At 42.2% G+C, this 15,666-nt stretch overlaps 1 protein-coding gene across 1 annotated transcript in view; it reads left to right on the top strand.

The window, feature by feature from the left end:
* Window positions 1-15,666, top strand: part of CLGN (calmegin) — a 2,483,974-nt gene that overhangs the window by 2,076,906 nt on the left and 391,402 nt on the right. The gene's annotated exons all lie outside the window — the stretch shown is intronic.

The raw sequence follows: 15,666 nt of genomic DNA on the forward strand, positions 1-15,666 counted from the left end.
TCCGCAGAACCAAGGATCTCACAATTCCTTCTCGGACAGATCCTTCCAGCACTTCTGAAAGATTGCCCAACTGTCCCTCTCTAGAGGCAGTCAGGGGGCACTTATCTTTGCACCAAAAAGTCTGGCGAGCCACCACAAAAGACTCTTGGCTGCAAAGGATCATATCCAGAGGATATTTCATTCCTGTTTTACAAATTCCCATGAAAAAAGGCAAAGACTCCCAGATGTTCCACCCAATCAGAGGGAGCTAGAAGCTCAAGGGATCTGTAAATTGCTAGAAAAAAGAGTCATCCAAGAGGTCCCCCCAGATCAAGTAGGATCTGGAATTTACTCAGAGTTCATTTTAGTGTCAAAAAAGACAGGGACTTGAGACCTGTCTTGGATCTCAGTTATCTTAATCAGTTTGTAAAGATTTCCACATTCCATGGTTCAGTCTGTTATACCTTTCCTACAGAAGGACGACTGGATGTACTCAATTGATCATCAAGATGAGTACTATCACATCAAAATGACCAGGTGCTCTCAAAGGTATTTACAGTTCTGCCTGGGGGCCAGTCATTATCAATTCAGAGCACTGCCCATCAGTTTCACCACAGCCCCAGGGTGTTCACCAAATGCAAGGCAGTAGTTCCAGCTCACCTGAGACTGCTTGGATTCAGAGTGCTTCCTTACTTAGATAGCTAGCTCCTCACCGCACCAAACAGGCATCTGCTTGTAAAAGCCAGAGACTAGTTACTTCAACTGTCTTACTCACTGGGAATCAGTATCAATATAGACAAAGCACAACTTCAAACAGCCCAAGTCTTGGACTCATTTAGACAGTCAGTTCTCTAGCTCTTCTGCCTTAAAACAGGGTTCTTTCATTGAAGACGCATATCAGACAAATTCTTTCTCTTCTTTCTCCCCCAGCAAAACTGGTGCTGTGAGCTCCAGGGTCGATGGCTGCTGCAATTACTTTAATTCCCACTGCTGTTCTCCACATGAGAATTCTTCAATGGACCCTAGCAGTGCAGTAATCCTTTCATCAACACCCCTTAAAACATCTGATAAAACTGTCTCAGGCTTGCATAAAGTCTCTTCTTTGTTGGATTCACTCCGAGGAGATCAGTCAAGGGAGTCCATTTATCTTTCCTCCCCCAAATGCCACATTGACTACGGATGCCTCCCAGTTGGTGGGGGGGGGGGGGCATTACTTGGGATGAATTGTTCAAGGCATATGGTCTTCACAAGAGACCAATTTGCATATCACTTTCCTAGAGATGAGAGTGGTGCTTCTACCATTGCAGTCCTTTCAGAGCTTTCTCCCTCTAGGGACTGTTGCAGTACAAACGGACACGGCTTTTACCAGAAAGGCTCATCCAGACTCTGCTACACTTTGCTGTGAAGGAAAGGTTAGTTTGCTTTTATTTTTTGTATTTTGTATATTTAAATACTGTAGCTTGTTTTCTTTACCTTGTGTTTTACCTGCATTCTGCTTTAACAGCATATTAAAACTTCAAAAGAGACCACAGCTCTCTCTCTTCTGAGTCAGGCAGAAATTAGAACCCACATATAGCAACACTAAATCCACATATGCAGAGGCCCTTAACTGTAACCTGCCCAAGCAACAAGGACCTCTGAAGCTGAAACGCAAACAAACACCAATCACAACCAAAGTGTCACATAGTTCAAAACACCTGTGTGTCACCCAGCAACAGCCCCTAAGGCAAGACAATGTACCTAACACTTTAGTCATAGGTGACTCTATAGTCCGGCACACTGATGTCCCTCTCACCAGGTTGAACAAGGAGAAAATTACAGTCAGCTGCCTGTTGGGTGCCAGGATCCGCCACATAACGCATGCACTCAAGTCACTCCACAACAAGTACAAATATGACTCTGTTATTGTCCATGTTGGAGTGAATGACTTGAGACGTAACTCCCTGGACTACATGAAAAGAAACATGGAAGAGCTCTCGGATCATGTGGCCCAGGCAGGTATGACCCTAGCCCTGAGTAGCATCCTGCCTTTGTCCAGAATGATACCACAATATAAGGACAAAATGATTGACTTCAACAATTGGCTAAGCTTCTGGTGTCATTCAAAGGGGATCCAGTATCTGTCTGCCTGGGACGACATGATTGACAGACCACGATGCTTTGCCAGAGATGGTCTGCACCTGTCGCCTCTGGGATTCAGGTTACTGGCTAAGGCTCTTGCCACCCCTATATTGCCTTTTTTAGGCAAAGTTCAAAGAACAAAACCACCACCGTAACAGGTACAAGCATGCAAAATCTGAAGGTAATGCTACTCAATGCTAGAAGTCTAAACCTCAAAATGCACTCTCTCGAGGCACTCCTAAAAATGGAAAACATTGATATCTGTGCAGTAACTGAGACCTGGTTCAAGGCTCCAGAGAGCACCCCTGCAATACCAGGTTACAACTCTTACCACACTTTTCGGCCACCAAAGCAGGACCGAAACACTAAAGGTGGAGGAGTGTCAATATTCACCAAGGATATTCACACCACCAGGCTAGTTGCCCAACACAATGCGTCTGAAATTCTCCAGGTGCAACTAACACTAGGTAAGACTGCAATCCAAATTGTAGCTTGCTACAGATCCCCCACCATACCCCAAGATTCTCACTACACCTTTCTAAACATACTGGAAATTATTAAGATAGAACCAAACACCCTAATACTGGGTGATTTTAACTACCCTGCCATTAAATGGGAAAGCTACTCATGTACCAACACCTTTGCCCAACGGTTCTTGGAATTCATAAATTCCAATGCCCTGGATCAACTAATCCATAGTCCCACCAGGGGCTCCAATATCCTAGACCTGGTCATTACCAACATGGGAAATCGATGCTCCACACCTATGGTCACCCCCTCGTTAGTCACGTCTGACCATAAGCTAATCACCCTTAACATCCACATCCCACCCCCACTCTCCAGTAAGGAAACCACCATAAAAAACTTCTCCAAAGCCAACTTCATGCTACTCAAGTCAGAAGTGACAAACTTCATGACACCCATGCAGACGGGAGCTGAAAGTTCAACTGCTGAATCCTACACTAAGGCACTGTACAAGCACATCCACTCATGCATAAATCGTGCCATCCCAAATAGAACCAAGATGCTCTCATCCAAAAAAAAAGAAGCCAATCTGGTGGTCCCCTGCCATAAACAAACTTTACAACAAAAGGAAGAAACTGTTGCAGATAAGAGGAAAATCCCAGGATGCAAAAAACTTCTTTACCAGCCTCAGTAAGAAACTGAGATCCCTCATAAAATCCTCCAAAGCTAGTTACGAAAATAAAATTGCCAAAGATTCCAAAGACAACAACAAGGCATTCTATAACTATGTCAAGAATCTAAATGGCAATGCTCAGATCTCCTCTGAGCTAAAACAGAATGGCATTAAATATACTGATCCCAAGGATATTGCCAATATCCTGGCAGATCGATTCAGTGCCAACTTCACCCCCCTCTCACCCCCTAAATGGCCCATCTCAATACCGGAAGATTGCCAAATTCTGGTAATAACGGCCACACACAGGTAAAAAACGCACTCTCCAAAGTTAAGAATACAGCATCCATGGGACCAGATGACATCCCGGGCTGTGTACTACATGAACTACAATATGAACTGGCACCTCACCTAAGTGTCATGTTTAATCATAGCCTCACCTCAGGTTTCGTGCCCACTGAGTGGCGCACAGCTACAGTTATCCCACTCCACAAGGGGGGATCCACCTTGGATCCCGGAAACTACCGTCCCATCAGTCTGACAAGCCTTATCTGCAAGGGCCATGGAGCGTATTATCATGGAACTTATAAACAAAGACATTGGCAACCTTCAAACACTGGACCCCACCCAGTTTGGATTCGTGAAGGGCCGAGCTTGTCTCCTGAACTTGATTGACTTCTTCGAATCAGTCTCCAGAGCCATGGACAAGGGTAAGGTGGTCCACACAGCCTATCTAGACCTTGCCAAGGCCTTTGACACCATCCCCCACTCTGGAATCATAGATAAACGTACTAAGCTGGGCATTAATCCCTACGTCACTGTCAAAAGATTTTAATACTCTTAACATATACTGGAAGAATCACGCAGCAAAAAGGTAGGCCAAAAAAGAGTTTATTTTACATGCATGGAGACCTGCCACAAAGTTCTTGGTTGTCAGCAGTCTAATTTCTACACACTTTACATGGGTTTTTATACCCTCTTTTGTGCATACACAGCAGCTGGTTACTAGACAAGGAATTTCAGTCAAGGCTATAAATTCACTCACTGGAGCCTTAGATGGTAAAAAAGTCAGACACAAGATAAGTTGGTGCCTACATCAAGGTAACATCTATGCACTCCTCCTTGGTCAGAGGTCAGTCCCAAGATAGGCCTGTGCCTGGACCAAAGTAGCATCTGTGCATTCCTTTCTGGTCAGCAAATTCCTTACAAGAAAAACAACTCATTTTAGCTTATTTCTTTGCATGCAATGTAGTTTCACATTTTAACCCTTCCTATACAGGATACAAAGATGTTGAACACAAAGATTCTTACTACATTTCCCCCCTCACAACACTTTGTATCCCCCGTAATACATTTTATTCATACAGTTTTTTGCATGCTTAATTTTCTGTATATTCAGAATAATAAGCTTTAGTTGCATTGGCAGACAATACACTTGATATTATCATTCGGATGCAAGGAATGCAACAACAACCCAACAGTAGGAATATAATGGCACCAACACATACAGCAATTAAGACATTCATAAATACTGTTCCCCAATTTCCAAACCAATTTTGGAAAAAGTCAGTCAATGGATTCTGTCCTGGTTTTGTAAGTTCAGAAACTTATTGTAAGATCTCCAAATGACTGTCTATATCGTGCTCATTATCGGGAATAAAAGAACAACACTCCTCCTGGATAAGAGCGCAAGTACCTCCTTTCGCCGCTAGGGTGAAATCGAGCGCCATCCGATTCTGCAACACTACAGTCCTCATTGCAGTTAGCTCATCCGTCACCAACTCTAGCGCAGAAAAAGTTGCATTGCTCAGAGTTTCTAACAGTTTTGACAGTTTTCTGAGCTCCCAAATAGATTTTACTGTCCCATAGGCTGGAAGAATACCAGCCCAAGAAATAACATCATCGCCCAAGTCCATGTGTGACAGTCCCTTGCTGCTACTGTGGGCCAAATCGTGATGATAGATCCAGGAGGCATCAACTTTACCTACGGGATTAACAGGTTTATTTACAGCACGTACATTTCATATTTTACCATGGGGAAGAGAAAGGGTGTGTCTTATAGCTGGTGCTAAATAGCCCAAAAAACAACTGCCTGACCAATTCCTTGGCAACCATTTGTATGCTTTTTTACCACAGATAAAATAACAATCATTCACCTTAAGGGTGATATTTACTGGAATAGAATGATTTCCTTTGCCTTGTAGCCCTTTAAACAAAAGATCATACACAGATAACATTTTTTCAACAAAGCTTGTGACATTAATAAGCCCTGTACTATTAATAAGCACTCTTATAGGCTTGAAACTTGTTGCACAGTGCCCATCTATTGTACAGTTATGAATTATGGTTACATTACATTGACTCCATCCAACCTTAATTTTTCCAGATCTCTGGAAACATACAGTTCCATTCTGACGACGACCCATGAGGGGTAATGCTATTTTGTCCTTTACGGCTACCTCCGAAGTTTCAAATAGTAAATTGGTCCATGTATCATTTGCCCCCAAAGGGACTGTACCTAACATCAGACCACCATGTACAGTCGGGATAGCTGTGCATATCCAACAATTTGAAACATTAAAAGACAAAGCATATGCATATTTAATAGCCTGATACGTGTTAAAAGGTGGATGCCAAACTGTATTTTCATCTCTCTTTGTTTGGCTAGTTTCATGTGAAAATAAAAATGGCCACAACAGAAAAACAACACTTACAATCACTAATAACAAAATTATTTTACAATGCCTTTGTGGGAAAGGCTGCTCCCTTCCAGTATTTTCCTGCATTGCTACAACAGTCAGAAAAGTTCATACAAAAACAGGATTACTACTAATCAGTGTTCCTCAGGGGAACTCAAATTCTTTTCCAACTCAAATTTCCTGACAATCTTGCAATGTGTCAGGTGGATCCAAGATGTTCGCTCCTTTATTCGAACTGCTGTGGGTGTCGAAATCAAAACCTGGTATGGACCTTCCCACTTCGGAGAGGCCCACGTCTTTCTTTTAACAATTTTAATCCACACCCACTCGCCAGCCTTCACTTCCAGGATCCTGTTGTTCTTCTGATCTGAAAAATAATCATTCGTTAGAGAAGTGTTAGTTTTTGTCAGCATTTTCCTCATGTAATCTGCTATCTCTTCACCCCCCTCATGTTCCGCAGGCAAAAGACCTTGCCACTGCGGGACGTAATAAGGTCTCCCATATAGTAGTTCAAATGGTGTGACCCCTTTTGAAGTGGGAGTGGTACGCATGGACAGAAGTGCCAGAGGTAAGCAGTTTATCCAAGACTGATGTGTCTCGGCCATGAGTTTACGTAACTTGCCTTTGAGAATGCCATTATGGCGTTCAACCAACCCTGCTGACTGTGGGTGGTAGGCACAGTGATGTTTTAAGTCAATCTGAAAAACGGCAGCCAGCTTTTGAATAACTTGGTTTACAAAATGTGTGCCGTTATCAGAATAGATGCATGTGGGTAGCCCAAAATGAGGGATAATATTATTCGTAAGGGCCTTGGCTACCGACAGGGCATCTGGATGTGTTACTGGAAAAGCTTCAACCCATTTTGTAAAAGCATCAATAGTGACTAATACAAATCGCTTTTGTTGAACAGGAGTTAGTTCAATAAAATCCATACAGATTGTGTGAAATGGATACGGAGGCAGCGGGAAAGCTGCTGGAGTGATTCGTACCCCACCACCATGGTATCGTGCACAAAGCAGGCACGATAAACAAAATCGTTTAGCATATGCTATAAAGCCCTTGGTCCAGAAAATTTGCTGGGTCATTTGAACCATAGCAGCAGGGCCCAGATGAGATGGGCCATGCGTCACTAATGAGGCATACCTAAAAAGGTTTGTTGGCAAGACATACTTATCATTTGGACCTACAAAAACTCCTTGCTTCTAAATAGCCCCATATTTAACCCATTGCTGTTTTTCCTGAACTGTACTAAGTTCCTGCATTATTGTAAAGTTTGTAGATCAAATTTATCTGTAGGATGAAGTTCCTTCTGTGTGGTCTCGAGTGCAAAAGTAGAGGTTAAGGCTACACTTTTTGCAGTTTTGTCAGCTAGTGCATTTCCAAGTGATACTGGATCCTTGGCATTTGTGTGTGCTGCGCACTTACAGATGGCCAATCCCCGTGGCAGTTGGACAGCTTGTAAGAGGCTAAGAATTAAATCCTTGTGGGTTATTTCCTTTCCTGAGGCCGTAACCATTCCCCTATTTTTCCATTGCTGTGCAAAGACATGGACCATGGAAAAAGCATACTGACTATCTGTGTAGATAGTAACTGCCTTATCCTTGGAAATGATACATGCTCTGGTCAAAGCAATCAATTCAGCCGCTTGTGCGGACAGGTTCCTGGGGAGAGGTTTTGCCTCTAGTACCTTAGTCTCAGTTGTGACTGCATAACCCACTTGTGTAATACCTGCCTCATTCTTACGTGCTGACCCATCTACGAACAGGGTCCAATCTGAATTTGCCAAAGGCTGATCCTTAAGGTCTGGTCTTGGTAAGACATTAGAGTGTATTAAGTCTAAACATACGTGAGGGGCACCATCATCAGCTGTAGGTAACAGCGTGGCTGGATTAAGAGTGGTGCATCGCTCAATGGTCATGTGTGGTTGTAATAGTAACGTTGTCATACAGGACAAATGTCTGCTAGGACAGAGAAAGGTAACTTTATCCTGTAGAAGTATTACCGCGACAGAGTGCGGTACCCATAAAGTAAGGTCATGAAACAAAACTAGGGTTGCAGACGCCTGCACGGCCAGTGCAGCTGCGACTACTGCTTGTACACAGTGTGGCAACGATCGTGCCACTGTGTCCAGTTTACTGGAATAAAAAGCTAATGGTCTCAACTTATCCCCATAAATTTGCAACAGAACTGATGTCATAAAGCCCTGCTTACATTCTACTGTCTGAACAAAAGGTTTCGTATAGTCAGGGAAGCTAAGTGTTGCAGATCCTGCTATCAGTTGCTTTACCCTAGTAAATGCCTGTATTGCCTTATCTGTCCATTTCAGCGCATCATGTGCTGCCATGGGAAGTGTAAAAATAAGTTCTGAAAGTGAACTCACTTCCTCTGCATAATTGGGAATCCAACTACGACAAAAGTTAGTTATTCCTAAAAATGACATCATTTCTTTTTTCGTACTGGGCATTGGTGCCTGTAAAATAGCTTCTTTTCTACAGTTATCTAGTTGTCTACCAGCATTTGAAATGGTATAGCCTAGATATCGTACTTCAGTTTTACAAAATTGTAATTTAGATTTGTTTACCTTATGTCCCTCTTTCGCCAAGAAATGCAATAACCGAATAGTTTCAGACTCACAGACAGCCTCCGTGGGTGCAGCCAGTAAGATGTCGTCCACGTATAACAGTAGATGATAGCCATGGTCCGGTTGAAACTGTGCCAGGTTTGTTGACATTTCTTGCGAAAAGATTGTAGGGCTTTCACAATATCCCTGCGGCAGCCTTGTGTAGGTGTACCGCTTGCTCATGAACGTAAAAGCGAACCAAAACCTACTAGCTTCCTGTAGAGGGATGGAAAAAAATGTGTTACTGATATCAATGACAGAAAAATACTTATCTGTGGGAAGGATATCATTTAACAAAACAGATGGATCTGGGACCATAGGAGCCCTTGGTACCACAGCAGCATTCACAGCCTGCAGATCCTGTACCATTCTCCAGGTCCCATCCGGTTTCCTTACTGGGAACAAGGGTGTGTTACACGGTGAATCTGTGCATGGAATTAAAACCCCAGCTTGTAATAGAGCCGCGATCACTGGTAGAATGCCTTCTTCTGCCTTTTTACTTAACGGATACTGACGCTTGTGAGGTCTAAAGTCGGATTTTGGAGTTATTTTAACCTGTCCTGCTGTTCTTATTAGCCCAATGTCATGTTGCCCGCGGGACCATAAGGAGTCTGGCACTGATTGTAACTTTAATTCTTCCTGCGGGGTTTAGGAGATATAGTCAGAATGGCCTTCCCCCGGGTGGCCGTTAGCCTGTCTTCGCGGAGATGCACTGTTGGTCTAGCCTGGGTGACCCAATTTAGTCTTTGTACCTGTACGCCTTTACATGCCAACTGTTCTGGCGTCATTTTAGCCCATTCAGTAACTTTCCTCCCCACCAGATACCATGCCATTTGTTCTTCCCTTGTTACAGAGACATGTGCAATAGAATTATTGCGAAAAAGTAACTGCATATCTTTTGTAAGACTGCATGTAACTGCAGAATTTCCAGCTTTATCCCAATATAGGTTTTGTAACAAGATTTTTGTGACCTTGTGTTTAAAGAATTGCTCTTCATATTTGTCGTCTGGTCCTACATACTTTCTGTAGTACATTGTACAGTGTAGTTGTTTAGCTACCACTGGTGGTTGTGTGCCATATTTGCTTAAGGCCAAATTAGTTAGCTCATTTACTACATTTTGTGGTCCAGTTTCGACAAGATCATTACTGTACGAGTAGTGTAAATCACCCTGCCCCACCTGCAACATAACATCTTGAATTTCTACTCGTTTGGCTAGAATCCCTGATGCAGTCGGCACAGCTGCTATGCCAAACACGTGCATCAAATCTCTCCCTAATAAGTTTACAGGGCACATTTTGGAAATAATGACTCGAAATCTGATAGTTTGGTTAGTTTCAGGGTCCGTGAACCATAAGGGTTTAGATAGTGGTTCTTTATAAATGCGGCCATTGGCTGCCTTGACTAATACATAGTCATCAGAAGTTACATCAGATGGTACTGCAGAGGTTTTTAGCAGGGTCCTGGAGGCCCCTGAATCACACAAAAATTCTACATCCTTCCCTTCCACTTGAAGTGTGATAATCGGTTGTGCCTCTAGCTGCATAGTTACAGCCAGCGCTGTTAAATTAACAGCCTGATATTCGCCTTCGTCTGAAAAATCAGTCATTTCATTCTCCCATCCTGCACATTCTCCCTTACCCTCTTCGTTTATGTCCTCAAAAGCTTCCTCTTCACTCTGCCTTATTGAGTCTGGCCCATCAGCCTTTTTGTCCGGGTCTGATTCACCTCCACCACCATCATATAGTCATGCTGACTCGTGATCCGGGGTGGTTTTAGCTCTTTCAGAAGACCGGCAATCCCTGGCAAAATGTCCCTTTCTACCACATTTGAAACATTCTCCTCTTTTCTGTCTGCCTTCATAATCTTCGGAATGTCCCACATTCCCTCTTCCTCTGCCCCTGCCTCTGCCCCTTCCTCTACCCCTGTTAGTCGGACCTTGCAGTAGCATAAGTGTCCCATCTTCACTCACCGTAAAGGTTTGAGCTTGTTTCCTTTTCCTTTCTTCTAAATATTTTTCTGCATGTCTTGCATACTCCAGTAAGGGTTGCAGACGTGCCGTCCTATGGTCTATCATATGTTTGTGAATGAAGTTACTGATTGCAGTCCTACATCCTTTTAAAAAGGCATTTTTTAACTGTTGTTCATAAGGTGAATCCTTTTCTTGATTGGGTGGTTTGTCTATTCCACTATGGTTATCAAAGCACTGGTTAAGTCTTTGTAAATAATGATATACTTTTTCATCTTCAGTTTGTACACACTGATTAATACAAGTCCAATCTGCCTTAGGCTTCCACTGTTTCATAATACGCTTTAACAAGTCCTGTGTTTGTGTCTTATATGATTCAGACTCAAAGGCACGTGGTTTACTATTTGTCCTAGTCAGGGGATCCCAATTCCCACAAATTAAGTGCCAATCTGGTCCTAAGATTTGGCGTATTACCTGTTCCACTTCAACGGAATTTAATTTGTAACTTTCCATCATACCTGCAATGTCATCGCAAAATTTAGTCATGTCTAATTTTGGGTGTGGTATGCCCTCCACAGCTTGGATGTCTTCCCGTGTCCAAGGTCGGTAAACTAAAATAGTGGGACCTTGACCGGGTGTTCCTGCCTGTGGGTTTGCTACTTCTATAAGGGGATATGAGTCTGTAGATACTATATTTAATTCAGCTTCTTGCATTTCAGCTTCCTTACGCGTCCATTCTGATTTATCTATATTACGGTTCCGGAGTTCCAGGGTTTCACCTACTTGTTTTGTCAGTACTACAGAGGGTACAGTTTTATCCTGATTCTCTGTGTCATCTTCCTGATACTGGGGTGGACTAACCATGTCTTTTCTAACTTCGGGATACAAGGGCAGGGCTGTCGGTCTACGACAGGCAACAGATGTCTCGTCATCCTCTTTTCGGACAAAAAATGCATCTTTTGCACTCGAGCCACCATCTCCCTTATTTGAAAATTGTTCCCTATGTCTCTTATTAGCTTCTTCTAACCATTTCTGTGCTTGAGGAAATTCTACCTTTTTTTGTTTCTTAACCTTACCTCCTGTGTCCCTGCGCAGGTCTCTCACTAGATTTTGACATTCTGATTTATTCAAGGTACCACTAAACCCATAGTCTTTCTTCCATTTTTTTTATATATTTCAAGTTTTTTGGATGTAATTTAAACATATATTCCTCATCCTCAGTCCTTTTATTTAAGCAGCCCTTCCTAACACAACAACTGCTTCCTGTTCCCATTTTTCTTATTTAAAAGAAAAACTGTTTCCTTTCCCTGAGATCTCTACCGGTCTTTTGTAAAATTTTAAACAAAAGAAATTCCTTTATGACTAGTCCCTTTTTTTAAAAAAAACTTTTACAAATAAAAAAGCTTACCTTACTGCGGATCTTCCGCCCTCATTCGTCACCGTCCCACGGATCGAATCTAAGAGTGACTGGCCTCTACTTACGACTTCTTCATCGGAGGTCTTTCCGTTCAAGGGAGCCCGAGATTCGTTCTCCCCTTCCTGTACAGGTTTTTCAGTCCCTCTTATGCGATTCGTACCGTGAAGAGGTGGCCCCACGTTCTTGGGCGCCAGAAATGTCAAAAGATTTTAATACTCTTAACATATACTGGAAGAATCACGCAGCAAAAAAGGTAGGCCAAAAAAGAGTTTATTTTACATGCATGGAGACCTGACACAAAGTTCTTGGTTGTCAGCAGTCTAATTTCTGCACACTTTACATGGGTTTTTATACCCTCTTTTGTGCATACACAGCAGCTGGTTACTAGACAAGGAATTTCAGTCAAGGCTATAAATTCACTCACTGGAGCCTTAGATGATAAAAAAGTCAGACACAAGATAAGTTGGTGCCTACATCAAGGTAACATCTATGCACTCCTCCTTGGTCAGAGGACAGTCCCAAGATAGGCCTGTGCCTGGACCAAAGTAGCAACTGTGCATTCCTTTCTGGTCAGCAAATTCCTTACAAGAAAAACAACTCATTTTAGCTTATTTCTTTGCACGCAATGTAGTTTCACATTTTAACCCTTCCTATACAGGATACAAAGATGTTGAACACAAAGATTCTTACTACAGTCACCCAATGGGTTTCTAACTGGCTTACTGATAGAACCCACACTGTAAAAGTAGCCGACTCCAAATCCAACTCCAGACAAGTGACAAGTGGAGTACCTCAGGGTTCAGTCCTGGGACCGCTCTTGTTTGGCATCTACTTCTCTGAAGTACATGCCAACACTAAGGGACTCTGAATAACAAAATTTGCAGATGACTGCAAACTGGGAGCCATTATTGAATCCCCAAATGATGTGGATACTCTACAAAAGGGCCTTACAGAATCAGATGCTTGGTGCCAGAGCCATGGGCTCAAGCTCAATGCCAAGAACTGTATATTGGGAAAAAACATGTATCCGTGAATTACCATATAGGTGGCAGTACACTAAACACCGAAAGTTTGATAACACAACTGGGACACAGCTGGACAGTGGTCTCACCTTCGATAACCACATCGCCACAACAGTCAGGAAATCCTTCTATGTGGCACACCTCATCACTAAGGGCTTTCATCCAGAAAAAAGGAGGTCATTGTCCCACTGTACTCATCCCTCATTAGACCCATTATAGAATACAATGCCCCATTTGGTATGTACCTCTAAAGACATCTGCAACAACTGGAAAGGCCACAGAAATACCTCACTAAAAGAATCACAGGCCTAAAGCAGATGCCCTACGCTGACCGCCTTAAAAAACTCCAGCTATACTCTGTCGCATATCATCTACTCAGAGGCGATCTTTGCTTAACATACAAGACCATGCCAAACCCAGAGCTGTTGGACATGCTACACTTAAAGAAATCCCAATCCCTCAGAGTCACATGCTCCAGGGATCTAAACCTTGTCATCACAATAAACAAAACATGCTGGAGGGATAGGTTCCTGACCCAGAGACTCCCCAGACTCTGGAATAGATTGCCCATACATGTCAAGCAGAGTGCCTCTTTGTTCCTCTTCAAAAGGAACCTTGACGATTGGATGGGAGAAAGGAAATTCACCCCAGGGATCACGTCAGTCGCCCTGCTAGACAGGGGTCCAGGGAAGTAAATAGTGTGGGAAGAAATAGCCAGGGAATTGTTATGGCTAGGCTTGTATAGGCCTTAGGGCAGATAGCCTAGTACCAACCTATGAACCTATGTCTGTACTCTGGTACAGCAAAAAATGGGGGGAGCCAGATCCTACCACCTTTGTCAAGAAACAGTAAGAGTATGGCAGTATTTTTTTTTTCAGACACCTTTATTAAATTACCACTTGTGACACAGGCAAATACCTTCATATAAAAGTAATCAAATTAACATAAACATTATACTTCATGTATATTGCTATATATCATATAACCTAAGCAATATTACATACGATATTAAATTCCTGTTTTTTTTAAACAAGAAACATCTTCATTAAACCATCATTTACTACACAGGCAATCACACATTTATACAAATGAAAACAAACCACACCAACACAATCCTAGTCACAAGTATTTTACATCACAAACCATACTGACACACCCCCAGTTGCAAACATTATACATCACTTATAATCTACCCATTCTTTCTCACTCAAACATTACATAGGTCATTTAAGTCCTGCTGCTTTTTAGGCCTCATTCCTCCCTTGTATGTATTGTTCCCACAGTTCTCATTTATTACCGCTATAGTTTGCTCCTACCTTTTCCAATTTCCAATTTCAATTTCTCAATTCCAGTTGCTTTATCTCTTTTACTATATTCACTACTTCCAGTATAGTTGGTTTAGATTTTGATTTCCATTTTCTAGTAATTGCTTTTTTGGCAGCCACCATTATTAGACACAGCAAGGCCTAACCATGTCTAGGCTATTCTGAATCTGTATCATAGCTCAGAAAAATCATCTCCCTCGTCAGACCAATCTGCCCATCCAGCATCTCCAGTAGTGCATCCCATAGGGAATCCTTAAAGTCTGCCAACTCACCATGCTCCCAGAAGATATGTTCCCAATTACCTCTTTCTTCCACATGATACCTCCAACATGTATTGTCTACCTGAGGAAAAATTCTCTGGAGTCTACTTGGGGTGTAAAAAATATCTTTATAAACATTTCCAGGCAAAAATCCTAAATCTTCTAGATTTTGTTGCATATTTGGGAGACATTCATATACCCTCCCATTGTTTCTTTATGATTTGGTTATCTAAACTCTCTTCCCAATCCTTTCTAACCTCCTCTGATTAATTCTTATAGTTATCGTGCAATATTTATATGCTGTACCAGTTATTCATTTTTTTAATGGCAGCTTCTGTTAAAACTCTGCCAGTGCTGTTTTTTCATTTAAGACCCCCCCCCCCGTTTCTTTTTGTTTGCCTATACTCTGATATCCATCCCTGATATGGAAGGCAGTCTCTAACCTGCAATCCGAATAAATTTGTGGCATCTTCCCATTCTGTCATCTTTCACTCTCTAGTTATTTGCTCCCAATAACTTGGTTCTTTTGCCATTTTTCTCCAATAAATTCTGACCCTCTCTTTCCTATTGTCTGTATCCCTAATTGCAGTCATCCCTATAGGCAAAATCTCCTTTCACCATTACCATGTTGGTTTAGTTCCTAGAATACTTTCTGCTACTTTATGGATATAATATTCTGCATGATTATTGTTATTCTCCTTAAAGGCCTGCATCCAAAATCACAGTCTCTCCTTGTTTCTTGTGCTTCTGCCATGTTTCATCATCATCCCTTTCAACTTTGAATTATAGTTTCCTGTTTGTGCTGTGTATAGGAGTCTTAACTGTGTAATACTGAAATACCCCTTCAAATTGTGTAATCCCAGTCAACCCTGTTCTGCTGGAAGAATTGGCTTATCCCACTTGACTCTTGCCATCTTCCCCTCCCAGGTAAAGTCCTTCAGCTCTCTATTAATTGCTACCCACAACTTCTCCTCTGGTGGATAAAAATATGCTTGACCTGTGTATGAGACTAAAGACATTTTAACTGCTTGCATCCTACTATCCATATCCATATAACAAAGCTTCCATTTTCCACAGTTTTTGTATTATCTTTTGTTTAGTCTCTTCCCACATATCCT

This window comes from Protopterus annectens, chromosome 2.part0 (assembly GCF_019279795.1).
Source record: "Protopterus annectens isolate FY-2018-M chromosome 2.part0, PAN1.0, whole genome shotgun sequence".
Taxonomy (NCBI): Eukaryota; Metazoa; Chordata; order Ceratodontiformes; family Protopteridae; genus Protopterus; species Protopterus annectens.